An 8,007-nucleotide genomic window follows, 5' to 3' on the forward strand; every position below is an offset into this window, starting at 1 on the left:
GAAGAACATCCCTTCTTACAGGAGTCCTGAAGGTTGGGTTCTGCATGAAAATATATTTGATTTTGCAGGTTGTAAGTAGAAGTTTAGGTGTATTGGATTTGAAATTAACATGCCTTGAGATTTTGCCCAGAGTTCTAGAGAAAGTTATCCGAGACTAAGAAAGTGTTTTAAAATTTCTGATGGAAGCAAAGAAAGAAAAAAATGTTTCTTTCTAGCTCTATTAAGGCTAACTTCAGAAGCATGTGAAGACAAGTGTTTAAATCTCCTTTTGCCTGTTTCTTAAAGAAGTACTGTCCCAATAACATAGAGATTATAATAAAATTAACGTAGTAAATGGCATATTTAGTGGGCTAAAGTTTATCAAATTGATTCAAATATAAATTCCACTTTTTCTCTGTTTATTTTAAATTACTTTTAAGCAAGCATTTAATATGACCCAATATTGTGTCCAGGCACCAGTTTTTGGAGCATTCCCTAAATTCACGTCTAATACTGGGACTGAACCACTGACAGGAAATAAGAAAGGTTTTCCCCACCATTTCCCTTATCCTGCTCATCTCTGCTCAGCAGTTGGTCGTTAATGTTGCTTAGCATCCTTACATGGTTAACTGATACACACACAGACCAACTAAGGCACCAGAATCTAGTTTCCTTTTTCACAAATATTCTCTCACAGGCTTGTAAAAGTTTCGCTGCTTGGTGATCTTGCAGCCAAATCAGTGCCAAGCACAGTCCATTGATACAAATACCACCAATTTAATTCATTCTATTTGCCCACTATGAAAATGATACCATAATCATATTTACAGAATATCTATCTACACTAAAGCCTGCAACAGAATGGAAACTTTCCCTTCAAGTATGGAGAACACTGACCAGAAAATACAGAAATCTGTGTGCTCATAGCTTTATAGTCAGTATGCCTGCTCTGCAGAAAAGATGATCATGTTACTGTCTACATTTATCCAGGCATGGATACAAATGCTTGCTTAAAACAAAGCAGAAAGCTCACTGTGACTCGCTGGACTTTTGTAAAGAAAACTCCACAGGATTCAAATTCACTTGAAGCACAGCAGCTCATCTCTCCCATTCAGTTACAAAATACGTAAATTCCAGGTAATAGAGAGTGATTAGGAGATGCTGGGATTACCCACATTATGAACCTACTGAAAATTACATTAACATACACACATTGGTGCTGAGGAATATTAATGGACTTACAAAAGAAAAATACTACATATTTCCCCCAATAGTTATTCCTCAGTTTAATAGCTCTGAAAAGTGTAAGAGAAAACAGACACAATCCGTTAAAAACTGATCACAAATATAAAAGAATATTTAACTATAAACCTCTATCTAGCACAAAAGTTTACTGAAAGCAAGCCTAATTAACACTGGAAAAGTTTTATTCCCTAGAGGTTACTTGCATTAATGGAAAAAGAAACAGAGGTGTGTGCTTATTGTACATGAGTATGCTCCAGAAATGCTGGTCTTATCAAAAGAGCAACAAAATCAAATTATGTCGTGGTTCAGTGACTGCAGAAACACTTAACTAATCTTTAACGTCTATTTTACCACTGTCTTTTCCAAGGCAGTTTTCAAAGCCTGTTGTGCTCATTCTGAAAGCTCCTCTGAAAACAACATGAAAGACTCAGTCTTGAATTTATCGGCTGAATTCTCTTCTCTTACCAGTTTTACATCACTGTAACTCTTGTGATTGTACTGGGGTTGGTTATGAATTGCAAAAGCATACAGGCCAAACCTACCCTGCTAGATTTTCCATTTTTGTTCTCTTTCGTCTTATTATTTGTTACATTACCCTAGGTGAGATGGGAGATTCCCTTCTATATGTATGGATGGGGAAGAGACTAACAGTACTCTAAAGATTTTACTCTCTGAGCACATAAAGTGTGCTGGAAAATGTGTTACCAACATTTAACAGTTTTTTATCCAAAGTAGAGATAAGAAGCTAGGTAATTTTTAGTGACTATTTAGATGCTTACTTCCCACTGACACTTCAGTATTGGAATAATTTTAAATTGGAAATTAAAACTGAACTTGGATTATCTCAGGTCCAGAGTAGTTTCTTCTCTCAACATTTTAGTCACTGTCATGGTTTTGGCTGGGATAGAATTAATTTTCTTCCTAGCAGCTGGTACAGTGCTGTGTTTTGGATTTAGGATGAGAATAATGTTGATAACACACCGATGTTTTAGTTGTTGCTAAGTAGTGCTTATGCTAGTCAAGGACTTTCCAGCTTCCCATGCTCTACCGACTGAGAAGGCTGGAGGTGCACAAGAAGCCGGGAGGGGGCACAGCCAGGACAGCTGACCCCAACTGGCCAACGGGATATTCCATACCATGTGACATCATGCTCAGTATATAAACTGGGTGGAGTTAGCTGGCCGGGGGGGAGGGGGTTGACCACTGCTCGGTAACTACCTGGGCATCGGTTGGCCAGTGGTGAGCAATTGCATTGTGCATCACTATCACTTATTTTGTATATTCTTTTATCATCATCATCATAATCATCATTATTATTATTATTATTTTATTTTCCCTTTCTTCTCTGTCCTATTAAACTATCTTTATCTCAACCCACGTATTTTACTTTTTTTTTTCTGATTCTCTCCCCCATCCCACTGAGGGGGGTAGTGAGCAAACGGCTGTGTGGTGTTTATCTGCCTGCTGAGTTAAACTACAACAGCAGGTTCACCCCTCTCTGAAGCACCATGATTGACACACACCATGAGATTAAAAAAACAAAATGTTTGGATACCACTTTGTTTTCTTGGACCTCCAGGACTACTCTTTTTTTTTTTTTTTTTAAGCTTTTGTCTGTAACCCTAAGAGCTGGAGGACTTTTCTCTAAAATAAATACATAAATTGCAGATTGTCATACAATCAGAAGACCCCAGGAGTTCCAGCCTTAGGAAATACAGCAAGTGTGAGTATTGTGAGACTGGCAGGACTGCAGTGCAAAAATGAAGCTTGCCACCTTAACTAAACATATTCACCCAGGGTGAAATGCTCCTCTATTGCAGCGAACCCACAGAAGTTTCACATCATCTTACCATATAATTATATAGGCTTATTAAGAGCAAACATAGTAAGAACTGAACAAGTAATTCCCATCTCTGTCATGAGCACACTAGTGAGTGTCAGCTGCGCATGCAGCTTCATTTCAAGGCAGCAATTAGAACAGACCCTTTTATGAACAGGGTTAGCTGATATTTGGCTTGCAGAACAATTGACTTCGAAAAGTTGTCACAAGCTGTTGAGTTTACAGTCACATGCAGCTTTCTATAGCTAATAATAATCTGATAATGCAGTGAACACTTCTCTCTCCTTCTTCAATGTATATCCAAGAATTCTTAAATCTAAATCTTTTTCATTAAAGAATGTGTCTTCCTCTTTCTTAAACCTCATGATTTCTACAGTGTTCTCAAATGGTACAGTCAGAGGTGAGAAGGCAGGTCTGCTCCAGATCTGATGTACTATTGGACCAAATTTAGTATGGCAGTCTAAAAAACATTGTACCGCTTTGGTGAGGTAAAGTTAATTAATTAATCCTATCTACCAGTTAAGTTCTGATTGTGGCAGCAATACTCAACTGGAGGTCCTCGGTTCATCTGGCAGAAGTGTCGTTGGCTGTAGTAGGAAGCTAGCAGTAGAATTCAGATTGTGTAAGTACTGAAAAACCATCTTTTCTCTGTTTTCATTCCATTCGAGCAACATCCTCCAAAACACATCAATCTCTATGTTTGTTGTCCAGTCCTGGCCTAGAAATTGTTCTTAAAAATGTAATGAAATTCAGCACTGGTCACAGGCATGGAGAATGTGCTCTGAATGCATTCCCCTCATTAGCAGGAGTATTTGTTATTTGATAACTACAACTGTACTGAGTCAAGGCCAACCATTGTGCTACAGTTCAGGTCACATTGTGTTAGGGGAGCTATAAATACTCGTTGGCAATGGCCATCACTGTGTAGACAGATGAAGATAGTACCTGATGATCTGGAAACTTGACTTGAGTGAGTACCATTTGTTTCTAGCAGTACTCACTTGCAGAAGTTGACTGGGAGCTTGAAAATACAGCACAGAAGTGTCTCTTGTGCTAAATTAGGCAGTTTTCATCGGTTCATTACTTTATTGTAAAATAAGTCGAAACTATCTAACTCAGCTTTAGGTTGGAGTTTTGATAGGCCAGTTCTCCTCAACAAACTCTTTGAGTAAGTTGTAGTTCAAATTTATTCATTTTCAAGAAAAATCACAAAATATAAATCAAACCCTCCTGTTTCAAAATCCAAACATAATACACCTGTACGGTTCTAGCATATAGAACTGATCAAAGGTTTAGTAACATTGCTTGAAACAAATGCTCTTTCTCAAACGTTCCTCAATGCAAACACACTAAATATTCCATTAATTTCAGAGGGCTCTATTAGGAGGCTTTCTTAAAAGAGTCTGAAAGCAGAGTAGTGCTCATCTTCATTGTCTTGTTCATGATAACGCAACGACAAGCCGTAGAGCAGCAAAGGTCATTCTGCAAATTTCATATGGGAATTACTTAACAACTTCACAGGTTTCACTCTGGATTGCTGCACAATTGAACCAAGACAGTGAAAGATCAGAAAGGTCTTTCAAACTGTTCTAACTGCAGGAGGAAAATGCATCTTTAATGCAATCCTGCTTGTTGACAAAGACTCTGGCGCTGTTTAGCAGAGCCTGAGAAAGATCAAACAGGATGGCATTTCCTTTCTACATCTCATCGGCCTTACAGCTGGCACCCTGGCCCAGAGCCCTGCCTTTGTAGACTTTCTTTTAGGGTCCTGCTACATGTGCTTTTGCAGCTGTACCTATGGCAGTCCCCACTGGCTTCCTCTGAGTTGTTTTTCCTTCTCTTGTGTTCACACCTACACCTACTTAAGCAATACCCAAGAGAGCTGTGTGGCTTAGCCTTGCCCCTAATAAGATTCATAAAGGGTTTCCTTTTTAAACAGATACCACTTCTGAAAACACATCAGCTTTACAATAGCAGTCCTTTTCCCTTGTTGGGTATGGTTTAAATGAGGTAAATCCTGGTAACTGATGGAAAGAAATGAGTTTAAATTAGACTGCCGAGGCTTGCTGTGAGGCTTCACGCACACTTTCCTTCCTAAACTGTGACCCTCCTTTTAACACCCAGCCCCTCAACTCAGTGTGTTTGTTTCCTGTTACAAGGCCCTTCTAACACCTGAATAATCTCATTTAACCTAATGGTGTCTTATTTAACCCAGTGGTTCCCACTGTGGGTTTACATGAGAACCAACCATGGCAGAAAGCAATGATCAGCAGAGAAAAGGATAGTGGTGCCTGAGCATACCAACAGGAGCTGCCTTTCCGAAGAAGAGCCTGTTTCACTGGCAATAGTGAAGCGACGGAGATAAATGCAACTGTGAATTAGTGCACAAACAGGGTCGTCAAGAATTTCTCATTTCCAGTCACTTAGGACCGCTTTTTCCAGAACATCTGGTGTTGATACTAATAATCGCTCCCTGTTTGATCTTCCCATTTTTTTACTGCTTATTTCTCTCTCACACAATTAGTGCAAGTTATTTGTGCCCTTTTATGGCCACCATATGTTGGAAACCTGAACTCTGCAGGGAGACTCAGTCGGCACTGCACAAGCTGTTGCAGTGTTTGAACGGGGCTGCTGGAGTTCTGCCAGGAGAGGTTGCTCTGGACCCATCCAGCTGGATTTGTCTGTCTCTGTTTTCCAGACCCTGTAATATTCCTGATAGCTCTAATGATCAGGGAAGACACTTGCACACACACAAGCAAGAGGTAGTTCATATAATCCCCACAGATTTTCAACAGTTGAGAGACTGAGCTGGAATCTGATATCTGTGAAGGACTCCAGGGAGAAATTTTCCAGGTTTATGTGCTGCTCTGTCCAGTTGTTGTTTGATGTCCGACTCAGAAATATAAAACACTATTGTCACCAGAAATTCTTTTGATTAATATCTGAGAGTTATTTCTAGTAGGATCACTATTTTCTCTGAGGTTTCTATTAAAAAAAAAAAAAAAGGCGAGGTACTCAGAAAACAAAGTAAACCTCTTGCACGTTATTTTGACAAGAAGCACACTCAATTCCCAATGTTTTTGTACATATTCTGTCCTGAAAAAATTTGACTCTTTGCATCTGGAATATATAATTTTCTGCCAGGTAACTTGTCTGTTTTCAAGCTACAGTTGCCCTACAGGTGATTTTAGTGTAACTCTGCACAGCCACAACTGTCTGAATGAGAGTCTTGGATTCCTTCAAGTAACAGGGACTGCAGCCCTGCACAAACAAAAGCTGCACAGGCTCTGGCTCTCTCTTAGATGCTTGACAAAGGTACAGATGGAGCACTGGGCTGACAATTTTTTAATGTCAGATATCCCTTCATGTGGATCTTCTTTGTGATGAGTGCTGGCGAATAAAGGGTAGCCCAATGTGGCAGTCTAACCGTGGTGTTGACACTGCCTCATTCAGTGATCTTGCTTAGAGGTGTCCTTACTTTTGCTTTGGCTATTAGCACGAATAGGCTTGGAGGGTCTGGTCCCATTGTATGAAAAAATATTGTGTAGAGCACAATCGTATAAAAAGAAAGGGTTTCTTTGATTTTGAGAGCATGAAGGAGCTCTCCCTGACCAATGAATGCCATAAGGAAGGCAATATTCACCCTTTATGGGTAATAGAGGGATGTTCAGTGATGAGGGCACAGTATGATACGGACTATCACATTGAGTGGAAGTATCACATGAGTGTAAATAAAACTCAAATTTCTCCAGTCAACCAGGTAGAGAGAAAGAAATGCCATAGAGGATGACATGACAAGTAGTTCAAATCTGTTTTTTTTTTCCTCATGGCATAAGTGTAACTGGGTGCACCCAGAAAATACTGAGAGGATGCTCCAGGCTGAACAAAAATATCTCTATTTCTCTACAACTGGAAATTAAAAGAACTGATTTTTTCATATGCCTCCAGGGTGCATGTTGCTCCAAACCGCAGGTGGGAGGATGTCATCTTCTCCCTTTAAGCTGGCTACAGACTGGACTGTGAACACTGTGATCACTGAAAACAAGACTATTGCAGCATGATCCAGCTGCCAGCTTGAGGATGGACATTTTCTTTCTTCATGTTCTTCCAAACAGGTAATGGGAGAGGTTTCAGCATTGTCATTTTCTTGGGGAAGAAGTTCTTCCTGCTCAGGAAGAATTCTTGGGGAATTGCATGAATGACACTTATTCCTCTTTTTTTTTTTTTTTCCTTTTAAACATTGTTATTTCTGTACCTTTAAGCAGCTTTGCACTGTGAATTGCATCTATTTTGAAACCTAGAGACTAAGTTTTGTATGAATACCAGTTACAGAACCTGAAGCCTTATCAGCAAGACTCAAATCCCACTAGTATTGCATTTTGCATAATATATTCAAAATGAATTATATATATTTGTAGGGCAAAGGAGGAGTAAATTAGTAAATAGAAAAAAATATAATTTTCTGTAGGAAAGCATGGCCTGAAGTGTGTATCCGAGACTTGGGAAGTTACGCATAATGAATAGGTAAGTGTGCTCTTGAATTTGGATATTTTCTGTAGGTGGATGATGGAAATTGCGCAGTACTGATATGTAAATAATGCACATACACTCAGTAACTCTGACCCGTTGCTTCTGAAACAGAGGAAAATGTACCAGGAAGAGCCTGACAATAATGCTCAAAATAAGTCTCTAAGCCACATGAACACATACGGCTCCCAGCAGCCATTACAAAGGCAGACTAATAATTTGGGAATTGTATTTTGATGATTCCTTCTCCCCTCCTACCCTCACGCATCACAAGGGGGTTTTTGCGACTATATGGATGGGGGCTTCCAATGCATGACTTGTTCAAATACTGAACTTTTCAGCTGCTAGAGGGCAAATTCACATAAAATGTGTGTCCTTTTTGCGTGCTACTGAAAACAAGTACATACACGGTCTAA

The sequence above is a fragment of the Pygoscelis adeliae genome, unplaced genomic scaffold (genome assembly GCF_000699105.1).
Source record: "Pygoscelis adeliae isolate BGI_AS28 unplaced genomic scaffold, ASM69910v1 Scaffold24, whole genome shotgun sequence".
Classification (NCBI taxonomy): domain Eukaryota; kingdom Metazoa; phylum Chordata; class Aves; order Sphenisciformes; family Spheniscidae; genus Pygoscelis; species Pygoscelis adeliae.